This window comes from Microtus pennsylvanicus, chromosome 3 (genome assembly GCF_037038515.1).
Source record: "Microtus pennsylvanicus isolate mMicPen1 chromosome 3, mMicPen1.hap1, whole genome shotgun sequence".
Classification (NCBI taxonomy): Eukaryota; Metazoa; Chordata; class Mammalia; order Rodentia; family Cricetidae; genus Microtus; species Microtus pennsylvanicus.
In genome coordinates, this window is record NC_134581.1 from 1,960,096 (window position 1) to 1,972,292 (window position 12,197).

The following is a 12,197-nucleotide window of genomic DNA, read 5'->3' on the forward strand; positions in this document are numbered from 1 at the left end:
CATTGTATCCTGAGGTGCTGGTCACATCGTATCCTGAGGTGCTGGTCACATTGTATCCTGAGGTGCTGGTCACATCGTATCCTGAGGTGCTGGTCACATCGTATCCTGAGGTGCTGGTCACATTGTATCCTGAGGTGCTGGTGACATTGTATCCTGAGGTGCTGGTGACATTGTATCCTGAGGTGCTGGTCACATCGTATCCTGAGGTGCTGGTCACATTGTATCCTGAGGTGCTGGTGACATTGTATCCACAGTTAGGAAGGCAGGTGGGGGTTGGTGGGGTTGGGGGATATGAATGGTGATCCTCTCTATTCCTCCTTTTTATTCAGCGAAGGACCTCAGCCTTGGGATGGTGCTGTCCTCAATTAGGGTGGGTCTTCCCACCTCAATTAACCTGCCCTAGATAACCCCTCACAGACGCGCTCAAGGGTTGTCTCCTGTAGGACTCTAGAGCCTGTCAGTCATTCTTGAGCCTTTTCTAATTTTAATAAAACTTCAACTCTGCTTCCCACTGGCTAATTCTGCAATTCTTTTCTGCTTCAAAGCCACAAACCCCAGTTTGGATTCAGTTCCTAAAAGAGAAGTCCTCTGTGTCTGTCCATGTCACAGCCAACAGGATGACTATGAGAAGCTGCCTAGGTGCTCTGGGGACCCTGTGGGCAATACAGGAGCCACCATCACAAAGCCCCTGGTGACTGCCACCAGCAAAGTGAGACAGTGTTCTTAGTCTCTGACCCGGTTGTCTGCTCATGCTTTTGGGTAGCGTCCATGAAGCAGAGACAGATCAGCTTCTTAGCTCACAAGTGGATAAAATTTCAAACGTTGTGTGGTTCTCGGCCCTTCTGATAGTATACTCTGCTAGTTAAGTCACGCACTGCATGGAAACCTAGCGTCGACTGTGTGTGTTTCTCCTCAGGTGAGCTATTCCGGGGGATTCTATTACTTCAGAGGCACGGTCCCAGCAATGTGTTAGACACAGTGAAGATGAGAAACACCCATGAGCCATTTAGCCTGTTCCCTGCTAAGATGAGAAATTGAAAAGGCAACTGGAACCAAATTGTGTCTCTGGTTATTCCACAGATGAGAAACAGTCTTCACTCTACGTTAAAAGCTTTTAGTAAAAAACACAGCAGAACTAAAGGAGCACATTTAGCCAGACAGTAGAGACACCCACATGATACAACCCTATCCTAACAAAGAGGGCTTTGCATGAGAATTTACGTTCTTCCTTTCCAGACAGATGGACCAGATCTTTAAAATATGAAAATAAGCCCATGCTCTTCATTCCTCAACATCGACATGCAAAAACCACAGAAAAAAAACTTAATGAAAATTTAAAGGTCATTTTCTTTCCCACTTATTTCTATTTGATCTGTTGAGACATTTTAAACACTGTGCAAAATATTTGACTATAATTGATTCGGTTTAAAGGTTACTGTGAGATGTTACATTTTAAATGTAAATTTGTATAATCAGAACGGTAAATCTCCACCAACATTGCTATTTATATAGACTTTTTGTCCATCACTCTCTAGAACATTTTTTTACATTGCATTTTATGTGTGTGTTCATGTTCATGTGTGCACGGATACACGTGTGTATGTGTGCATGTGGAGGGCCACAACCCAAAATGTGGTTTTTTGAAATGGAGCCTCTCACTTGCCTGAAACTCCATCGTGGTACACTGGTCATGGGTCAGGATCTGCCTTTCTCTGCTTCTTTGGGGTGGGATTACAAACCCACAACAGCAGGCCTAGTTCTTTCTTTTCTTTTCCATGTGAATTATGGTAATGAACCGCTTCCTCATACTTGACAGTCCCGTACTTTACTGACTGGACTGTGTCCCAGCCCGAATTCCTAAATCCTCACTTTAAAGCATATTGATTCTTAAGCATGTGTGTGTGTTTGTGTGTGGGTGTGCTAGAGGAGGAAATTGGGTTCCCTGGAGTCACAAGCTGTTGCGAGCTACTTGATGTGTGTACTGAGAACCAAACGCCTCCGCAGAGTGTCAGGTGTCTTAATCATGGAGCCATCACTCCAGCACTAATTTCCACTTTTAAAAATATTTTCTTGATGCCATCCCAAGATTTTCAAACACAAATACTCCAATGGAATTTTATGCATATCTTAGTCATGTTGGGAAGAGTTCAACTCAGCAGGCAAATTTGTAAAAACCACAGAACTACTTGGAGAGGACAGAGGATGCTCAGGGCAGCAAATATGGCCTGTCCCAGAAAGAACCAGCACACAGGAGTATGTTCCCTTTAAGCAGAGTTTTAAAGACACCGTTCAAGGGGCATGGGCAGCGTTCAGGGAGAACATAGAGGATGGTTGGCACTCTGAGTCTAGTTGTAGTGGCTTGGATAAGAATGACCTTTATAGGCTCATGTATTTGAATGCTTAGTCACCAGAGATTGGCACCATTTGAAAGAATTAAAAGAATTAGAAGGTGTGGCCTTATTGGAGGAAGTGTGTCAGTAGGTGTGGGCTAAATGCTCAAGTCAGGCCCAGTATCGCTTTCTCTTCTTACTGAGTATGATCAGATTAGAACTCTCAGCTTCTTCTCTAGGACTGTATGTGCCTCCCCCATGTTCCCCACCCTGATGACAATGGACTAAAGTTATAAAGCTGTAAGCAAGCCCCAGTTAGATGCTTTCTTTTAAGACATTACAGTGCTTTATCGTGGTGTCTGTTCACAGTGGTAGGACAGTGACTAAGACAATGGGGATGGCTGGGACACAGGGACACCGCCATGCTATACCCCCATGCTAGGCCCAGAGCCAAGGAGCAGGAGAGTTACTCAACTATATGGAAGGCTTCCTGGCCACAGTTGTGGCCTTCAGTGGGTGACACAATCAACTCACAGTGACTCAGCACAGAGAGAGCCAAACAACGAGTCTCCTGCCCAGGCCTCAGCAACCAAACCCAACCAGAGGCAGAGGACAAGGGGCTGAATCAGCTTCTTGGGACAGAGAGAAAAAGGAAGAAAAGAAAAGAACCTGTTTAATTTGCAGCTATGACTGCCACACACAAGGAATGGGTAGTCTCAATTTTGCAAATTTCTTTAAGAGACATTTCTTGCTGTTGAAAGAAATCAAGGGCTCCCTATTTGATTGGAAGCATCATTTCAGCCCCCTGGCATCCATATATACAAGGAATGTTTGGTGGAAAGTTCCAAGCCCCCATCCCCTGGGAGTTGCCTCAGTCCAGACTCTACCTCCAAGAAAGCCTGCCAAATGGTGACCCCTCCCCAGGGAGGGTCAAGACCACTCCCATAGGCTATTTAAACTGCCCCCCACAGAACAAACACATGGTCCCCCTTGTTTTTTGTACCCCTCTCTGTGTTTTTCTGGAGAGCCACCGGGGAGCGCAGGCATCCATTAAACCTGGGCTTCTTTTAATTTGGTCTGATTTGGATTATTGCGTAGGCGGAGAGGTTTATCAGACAGAAAAAAAAGCTTAATACTTCCTATGAGGACTGAGGCAAGCTGGAAGTCATGTAGAATCTGAGTTGCCTTGCTGGAGACAACCAGAGGTTATTTAGTGAGTCATTCTTTGTTTTTCGGTTTGTTTGTTTGTTTGTTTTTATTTTTCGAGACAGGGTTTCTCCGTAGTTTTTGGTTCCTGTCCTGGAACTAGCTCTTGTAGACCAGGCTGGCCTCGAACTCACAGAGATCCGCCTGCCTCTGCCTCCCGAGTGCTGGGATTAAAGGCGTGCGTCACCACCGCCCGGTTTTAGTGAGTCATTCTTATACGATGAGAATATTATAAAATAACTCTTGAGGGAAAATGTATTACGATGGGTATGACAAGTACAAAACCTTTTAAAAAGCCAGAATTCCTGCCTCAATCTTTGCTCGTAAAACCCCAACTTACAGAGCTGGAAGTGGCAGCTTGAGAAGGATGGATATTAGACATTTTTTTTTCAATTTTTTCTTAGGAATCACCCAGAAGGAATAAGCACACTGTGAAACAGAAGAACAAGAACCACTTTTGGCATCACGCGGTGAAACTCAAGCCACACAAGCTGCTCTAGAGGGCATGGGTCCCAGTGGGCAGGCCAGCAGTGAAGGGTGTGTACACAGTTGCTGATTTCAGATAAGGCTGATGGACATCCATGGGAAGAGCCTGGAGGAGAGGGTGAAAATCTGCAGAGACTAGGAGGAGAGGGTGGCAATCTGCAGAGACTGGGGGTTCAGGAAAGCGCACTTCTGTAGGTTGATCTCAGTCTGCCAGCAAGAAAGCCATTGTGTAGCCTAGAGTTTAGCTTTAGATAATGCAGCATGACTAATAAAAACCCAGAGACAGAAACTGGGGTTCAACCTGAAGGTCAGAAAAACAAAACAGCTAGCCACTGGCTCTTACCTCTACCTCAGTCCAAAATGGCAATCCTGCCTCCAGGAATCCTCAGAATGAAACTGAGAGCTGTCTTCTGTCTTATATTCCTCTCTAGGGCTGGGATTAAAGGCGTGCACCACTACTGCCTGGTTTTTATGGCAAACTAGTGTGGCTCCTGGGATTAAAGGTGTATGTCACCACTGCGTGTTCTGTAAGGCTGACCAGGGTGGCTTGGCTGTTTTACTCTCTGATCTTCAGGCAAGCTTTATTTATTAAAATGCAATGAAATATCACTACCAGATGGTGAAAGCTTAGGGAATTCACTACCCAAACCCTGATTTGTGTGTGGGGGGGGGAAGGCGGGAACAGAGGAAATGGGGATGACAGGAATGGGCCAGGGACAGCAGGGAATTTTCCCCACTAGTCTCAATCTCCTCCGTTGTCCCTCTCCCAATACTGCCACCAAATTATGATCTACCATTGGATTCATTCATGCAGTGGGTCATAATTTCATGACACAGTGGCTTCCCTGAAGTTCTTCCCCTCAATACTGTTGCACTGGGGACCAGGCCTTCAACACGTGAGCCTTGTAGGGGACACTTCATGTCCCAACCATAATAACACATGCACACGCATGCATGCACACATGCACACGAGCACACAGACATACATATGCACACACACATCATGCAGTGTGTCTGCATGCACATGAGCACATGCACGCATGCACACGGCACGCTAACAGACACATGTACACACGTGAGGCAAAGGTTTTGTACGTGTAGCAGTAAGAGGAGGTGAAAGTGGTAAGATTGGCTAGTTAGAAATGAAGAACATCTGCACACAGAAGGAACCAAATGCTCAGTCAGCACAGGGAAACTCAGAAGACGGGAGCTGAGGAAAGACTGAAACCTGTATTTAGGAAAAAGGACTTTTTATTTTTCTATAAGAACTTCCATAATTAGGAAGAGAATTGGGCGCACTGTACAGAAAATTCATAAAAAATGAAATACAAATAACATTAGGATATATTATTAACCTTAAAACATTGCTTATTTTATTTCTATATTTTTATGAGCATATGTGTATGTCTGTGTGTCCCTGTGTGTGCACTTGTGTTTATGTATATGCTTGTGGAGGCCAGATGTGTGTGTGTGTGCATGCGTCTCTTCTGTACACTTGTATTTGTGTATATGCTTGTGAAGGCCAGATGTGTATGTGTGTGTGTGTGTGTGTGCATCCCTGTCTGTACACTTGTATTTGTGTATATGCTTGTGAAGGCCAGATGTCAACATTACTCACTCTCCATCTTATTTTTTGAAACAATCTCTCAGTAAAACTGGGATTTCCTGATTTGGCTAGATTAGCTGCTAGCAAGCCTCAGGTCCTCCTGTCTGCCTCTGCTGTGCTGAGATTACACGCATGTACTGCCGCTCCTACCTTCTCACGTGGGCAGCTAGGCCATCCCCTCAGCCCTTAAAACCTTCTTTAATTGGATTGACAGATTTAATTTCTGACCAAACTAGAGGAAGCCCACTCGCTACAGCTTGTGACTTACCGCTAAAACATCTGACAAAACACAACATCAATGAAGTCAAGGAGAGCAGGCAGACTGGACAGGGAGCTCAAAAGTTGAACGGACACCATTGTGAGGCCATGAGATTCCTCGTTTTTTGTTTGGTTTGTTCTTCTGTGCTGCCTTCTGGCTTTGATCTGAAGGCTGGCTGAAAGAGGGACCAGTAATCAGAGATGATCAGAAAACAGGTTGGAGAAACCTAGCGTCCAGCAACAGTGACAGGACTAGGCTGCAGGGAGCAAGAGAAGCTGTCGTGAACCTGCCCATGGTTTTCCTTTCTGAGCTTAGCCTGGTCTAGAGGCTGACACCTGGGAGCAAAACTGTCCTGTAGCAGTGGTCCTCAGCCTTCCTCATGCTGGGACCCTTTGGCACAGTTCCCCATGCCGCGGTGAACGCAAGGCTCTAAAGCCGGAGCATGGCAAATGTGGCACTGACAGGTTTGCCCTTCTCCCTTCCCCTCTTCCGTGCTGCAAGCCCTGAGATTACATTTCTAAAGTTAGCCCCCATGGTACAGCCCCTTATTTGGATACTGACTCACTCATTCCTGAGACTAAGTAGCAAGGTCCAAAATCAAAATTCATTATTTGTCTACTATGTCCAATCAGGACTTACCAGCTCACTCTGGCACAGACTCACCCTTTTCTCCTTAAAAATCCACACCAGTTTGCAGCTACTGCTGCTTGCTGTCTGCGTTTGCAACCCCCACCCCCATCCCCACACCCCTGCTTGCCCCTCAGGGGTAACAAATCTCCTTTGTGCTGAGAACTTGGTGTCTGAGTGCATCCTGTACCAGTTCTGAAGGGGCTTCCCTCCCTTACAATGACCTCCAGCCATAACATCATTTTCACTGCTATTTCATAACTGTAATTTTTCTAGTTATGAATCATAACGTAAATATATGTGTCTTCCCATTGTCTTAGACCATTCCTGTGAAAGGGTTGATCTCCCAAAGGGTTTGTGACCCACAGGCTGAGAACCACTGTTCTAGTGGAAGGAACTGGAAAGGGGGGCTCCTGGGAGCTGCAGGGAATGGAGCTTTGAAAGGGGTGTTGAAGGGGCCCAATTCTGGGGGACTGTTTGTTATTTAGCAAAGGATAATTAAGACGATGGTTCATGCCTGTCCTGGCCTGATTAGGTAAAACATGGACCAAAAACAACTTGAGAACAGTTGATGAAAATGATCCATCATCAAGGGAAGCCAGGGTAAGAGCTTCAGGCAGGATCCTGGGACAGGACCTGAAGCAGAGACCATAGAAAACACTGCTACTGGCTTGCTCAGTTTGCTTTCTTAAACTGCCAGGTCCTGCCAGTTTAGGATGGTACCACCCAGTGGGCCTGGCCCTCCCGCATCATCAAGAAAATGCGGGCTTGTCTGATAGAGGTCATTCCTTATGTTCCTTCTTCCCAGGCAACTACAGCTGTGTCAGGTCCACAAAAACTCTTCCCTGGCATGCACAAAGCCCTGGTATCAATCTCTAGTATAAAGATCATCTGAGCTAAGCGGATTAAAAAAATACTCCATTCAAATGATTTTTTTTCAAATATTTCCAATCAAATACCAAAAGATGAAGTTATATACAAGGGTGAATATAAATAAGTTCAGGGGATGAGCGAACAGGAACCTTGAACGATAACAAGTTGTAGTTATAGTATAACAAGTCTACTGAGTCATCAATTGGTTCTAGTTGTTTATGCTCATGAATGATTTGCATTGGTTTTCAGAGAGGAGAGAGCACCAGGGCCCTGCTGAAACACAGTCAAGAACTGCTCCTTAGGGCAGAGAGGGGGCTAGGAGAAACAGCCTCCAACCCTGCATACCTCGGTGTTGTGGGGAGGATGGGGGGGGATGGAGGGCTTGTCCCCACGGAAGTAGGCAGCTTTGTCTGACCTCAGGAGAAGCAAGGAATGCAATCCTGCTTGGCCTGGGGCAGAAACAGGAAGGGTGTGGAGGGTGGAGGTCGGAGGAGGGTGGAGGTGGGAGGGTGTCTGGGAAGCGCAAGGGGTTGGGAAATCCCATAGATGCCTGAAGGTGAGGTTTCAGTTATAAATCAGATCTGAGCTTCTCATTACCTGGTACAACTGAAACGAGACTTGTGCTCACACTGGATCCCTAGTCCCTTCCATTCCCTGACCTCGCAAGGCAAAGACAGCGAGTCTTAGTCCCAATTCCACTACAATGACAGCCAGTCAGGCCCCGCCCCTCCCGCCGAAGCTCCGCCTCTGCCCCTTTCGAATGACTGCAGGTCAGGCCCCGCCCCAAGAGCGGCCCCGCCCACCCGCCGAGTCCCCGCCTCCATTCCGTCGCAGTGGCTTCACCCGCAGTCTCACGGAGACTGCTGGCGAGACCCCGCCCATTTAGCTCAGCTCCACCCCACTATAGTGACAGCCCTCTGCGCCCCGCCCATCCCGCCGAGGACACACCCCCTGCCGAGCGACAGCCAGTGAGGTTTCGCCCTGCGCACCTCCGCCCCGCCTCTTTCGCTGTGGTCCTGCCTACCCCGACTAAGTGACTGCCGGAAGGCCCCGCCCCGTCCCGTCCGGTCGTTGACGCCCCCTGGCGGCCTAAAGCGCCACGCCCAGGTCGCGCGTCCACTCTGCCCCGCCTCAGCGCCGCAGCCGGGTGCTCCCTGCTCGGGCCGCCCCCGAGGACGCTGCGTGGGCGGCCGGTGAGTTGGGGGGGGAGCAGCCAGTGCGGGGGGCCTGCCGGGGCTTCCGCCCACGGGGAAGAGCGACTCTGCTGCGCGGGGCGGGGCTGGAGCTCTGCAAGGCCGAGGGCCGGCGGAGGCAGGGGGATGCCGCCGGCTTCTGGTCGGCGTCGGGCCTGGGGCGGGGCCCGTTCTGATTGACGCCTGGGGTCCGGGGGTGCAGGCAGCTCTGATTGACACTTAGGGAGGACGCCTGGAAGCGTTCCAGGGTTGCGGACAGATCCGGTTCCACTTTTCTGACCCCGGGGCCTGCTGTCGCACGACTCCGGTGAATGGGTAGAGAGCCCTATCCCCGCTGGCCGACCACCTGAAAACCCTGCTGGTCTCCCGTAGCTGGGGCGGTTTGCGTGGGTGTCCTGACTTGGGCGCTCTTCAAGTTCATTCCCACTCCAAACTGCGGTGTCGCACGCCTTTAAACCCTGGATGTGTAATCGAATCCTGTGCGTTTTAAAAGTTTCCAGCGCACTGCGAGCCGCCTGGTTTTCGTTTAAAGTCACACTAACCTCAGAGGACCAGACGTTTATAAAGGCACATTCTGTCTTTCAACAGTTTTAACTGCAGCCGTGGATAAGCAACTGTGAGATGCTCCCTGAGGCGTCTCTACCAGGTGTGAATAGCCCAGTACACTCACACAGACTAACAGGCTGTGACTTCACCAGGCATATTGTTTATTTTTTTTAAACTTTGCGCATGTTCACGTGTGAGTGCAGGCACGAGGATGCCATACAGGCTTGAGGAGGTCAGAGGACCACAGGTGCCGGCCCTTGCCTTCCTCCTTGTTTGAGGCAGAGTCTTTTAATTCTTGGCAGCTGTGCTGCCTGCTCTAGGGCTAAGCTATTGGGCTTTACAGCATCTCCCCCTAAGAGCTGGGATTACAGAAGTGCTCTATGGCCTGGCTGAAGGTACATGCTGGGGGTCCAAATTTAGGTCCCCTTGATGAGACACGAGAGATCCAGAATAATGGACAGACCCAGACAAGACCTGGTAAAGTGTAGCGTGAGTGTGTATTTGTGAGTTCGTGCATGTGTTTGGGTAAACTGTAGTGTGTGTGTGAGAGAGGAAAACTAGAAAAGCTGAACACAGAAAAGAGGATGAAGTTGAAAATATAAATGCTCAGATTTGTATGGCTTCTGCCGACATTCTGGTGATTTCCTTCCTAATTTGTATTCTTACTGTGGTGTGAATATAGGTGTGCACAGGCCATTAAATGTGTGCAGGATTCAGAGTCAGTTCTCTCTTTTCATCCCCGTGTGAGCTCTTGGGGGGGGGGGGATAGAATTCAGTCAAGTTTGCAAACCCAGCACCTTTTACCTCTACCACCCACATCCGCCGGCTCACCAAACCAATCAATCCCTGTGTCTATAGGTACACATGTTCCCGTATTGTGACTCTTCCAGCTTAGAGTTTTCTCACTTAGTATTTTCCTTGATCCCTAAAAATTCACACAGAGCAACCAATTATTTGTTTTAAAAATAATATTAGTATTTCAACTCTGTTTAATACATGCTTGGAAGTGAAAAATTAGGGCTGATCAAGGCAGTTATATTTTCCAAGTGTTTAAATGCCAATTCCTTATCAGTATATTCATATATTCATAAATTATCTGTACCTTTCTGCTTTTACACAGAATAACACCTTTGCTTTTGGACGATGCCTGCTTGGAATGCTGAACATTTGACCTGGTTGTTGGTTTATTTATTTATTTATTTTGGTTATTGATTTCAACTTGACACAAGCTGTTCTCCATCAAATTGATAGGCACACAAGTCTGTGGAACGTTTTTCTTGATTAATGAACAAGGGGGGAGGGGCCTGCCCACTGAAGGTAGAACTATCCCTGGGCAGGTGGCCTTTGGTTGTATAAAAAAGCAGGCCGACCGAGCCCAGAAGCAGTGTTCCTCCATGGTCCCTACTTCAGTTCCTGTCTTGAGTTCTTCCCTGATGAGGGGAGCCAAGTTAACCCTTTTCTCCCCAATCGGAGCAATAGAAACTCTGAGACAGTGCTCCATGTGACCTGAAGCTGTTGTGCTGAATGCGCGGGAGTTTTTATGTGTACTGTTGGGAAGGGGAAAGAAGGGATTTGGGCGGGAAAAGATACCTTAAATGATTTTTATTTTGAAATAATTTGGATTTTTAAAAGTCTGCAAAAATACTGAGTTCTCATGTGCCAGCTTCCCTGATGCTAATTCCGTGTATGTTCTTAGTACAATTCCTGAACAGAGAAACCACACTGACACCATTCCCTTAGTGACCTGCAGACCTTGGTCGGAGCACACCAGGCTCCCACACACTCCCGGATCCAGTCCTTAGCTTTGAACAAAGGCATCCTCCCAGACAAGATGACCAGGTACAGAGCTGCGCAGTAGGGCAGGCCTGCAGGAAGTCAACAACCTTTCCTGAACCCATCTCCTGAATACTGTCTGAGAAAGGATGCTTATCTTTCCTGTGCACACAAGCTGCTGTTTGAGTAAATTACACACTAAGGGGAACCTTTTTGTGCTGAAGATAGGAAGTCAGCCTCAGGACGCATCTTCAATTACTCTCTACCTTGTTTTCTTCTCTCTCTCTCTCTCTCTCTCTCTCTCTCTCTCTCTCTCTCTCTCTCTCTCTCTCTCTCTCTCTCTCTCGTCAGGATTCCTCATTGTCCTAGAACTTATCAGTTAGGCTTGGCTGGCTGAACAGGGAGTTCCCAGGGCCCCACCTCTCTCCACCTGACCAGCATTAGTATTAGAAGCTTAGGCTTCAATGCCCAGCATTTTAATGTCGGTGCTGGGGATTGAACTCAGTTCCTCATGCTTGCAATGGCAAGCAGTTTACAGACAGATGTAACATGTTATAGAAAGACTGATCCGATAATCCAGGTGTTTTCTTTATTAGGATACGAATTACAACAGGAGTCCCTTTGAAAGCAACGTGCCAAGTGCCCACTTTTTCCTCCAGATACATTCAGCTCTGACGATTAAAATCACAGCCTTTTTTCTTGGGCTCCTCTCCTCATTTCCAGCGTGTTCAGAGGTGTTTCATTCTCCTCTCACTCAGACACTCCTGTTCTGCTTCACCCTTGAGAGTAATGGGTCCTGTTTCTCCCTGAGTCTGAAATAAGGTGGTGTGTGTGTGCGCGCGCATGTGCATGCATGCATGTGCACACGCAGGAGTGTCTGTTTGGAAGAATCCCCTCTGCTGTCTTCATGCACAGCCTCTCCCAGTGAACTGTGTTTCTCTGCATCCTAAGCAATATTCAAATCCAACCCTCGTGGGCCAGGGATCCCGTGACCAATGGGAAAGCCAGGTGTATCCTCTTGTCAAGTAGGTGTCTCTGCTCCTTTGGTGCCTCTGGCGAGCCCTGGATGCTCAGTTTGCTGGTCGCTCTCACCGTTGCCTTGGTCTACAGTCTTGATCGGGAGGAAGTTGAAAGAAGATCATCCTACCCCCTAGTGCCCTGGAGGTTGGTCTGTTGAATCACGGATATGTTTTAGAATGCTTCTGCCACAACCACGCCTGTCACACACTAATCATGTTCCCGTCTGATATTTTGAGTCTGCCTTTCTAATCCATCTTGTGGTAATGGTGGAGCAAACG

At 47.8% G+C, this 12,197-nt stretch overlaps 1 protein-coding gene across 1 annotated transcript in view; it reads left to right on the plus strand.

The window, feature by feature from the left end:
- Positions 1-8,462: 8,462 nt before the first annotated feature.
- Ano10 (anoctamin 10) overlaps positions 8,463-12,197 on the plus strand; it is a 119,664-nt gene continuing 115,929 nt past the window's right edge. Inside the window, exon 1 of the mRNA XM_075964076.1 lies at positions 8,463-8,580. The gene's annotated coding sequence lies outside the window, so the exon portion shown is untranslated. The remainder of the gene's footprint in view (positions 8,581-12,197) is intronic.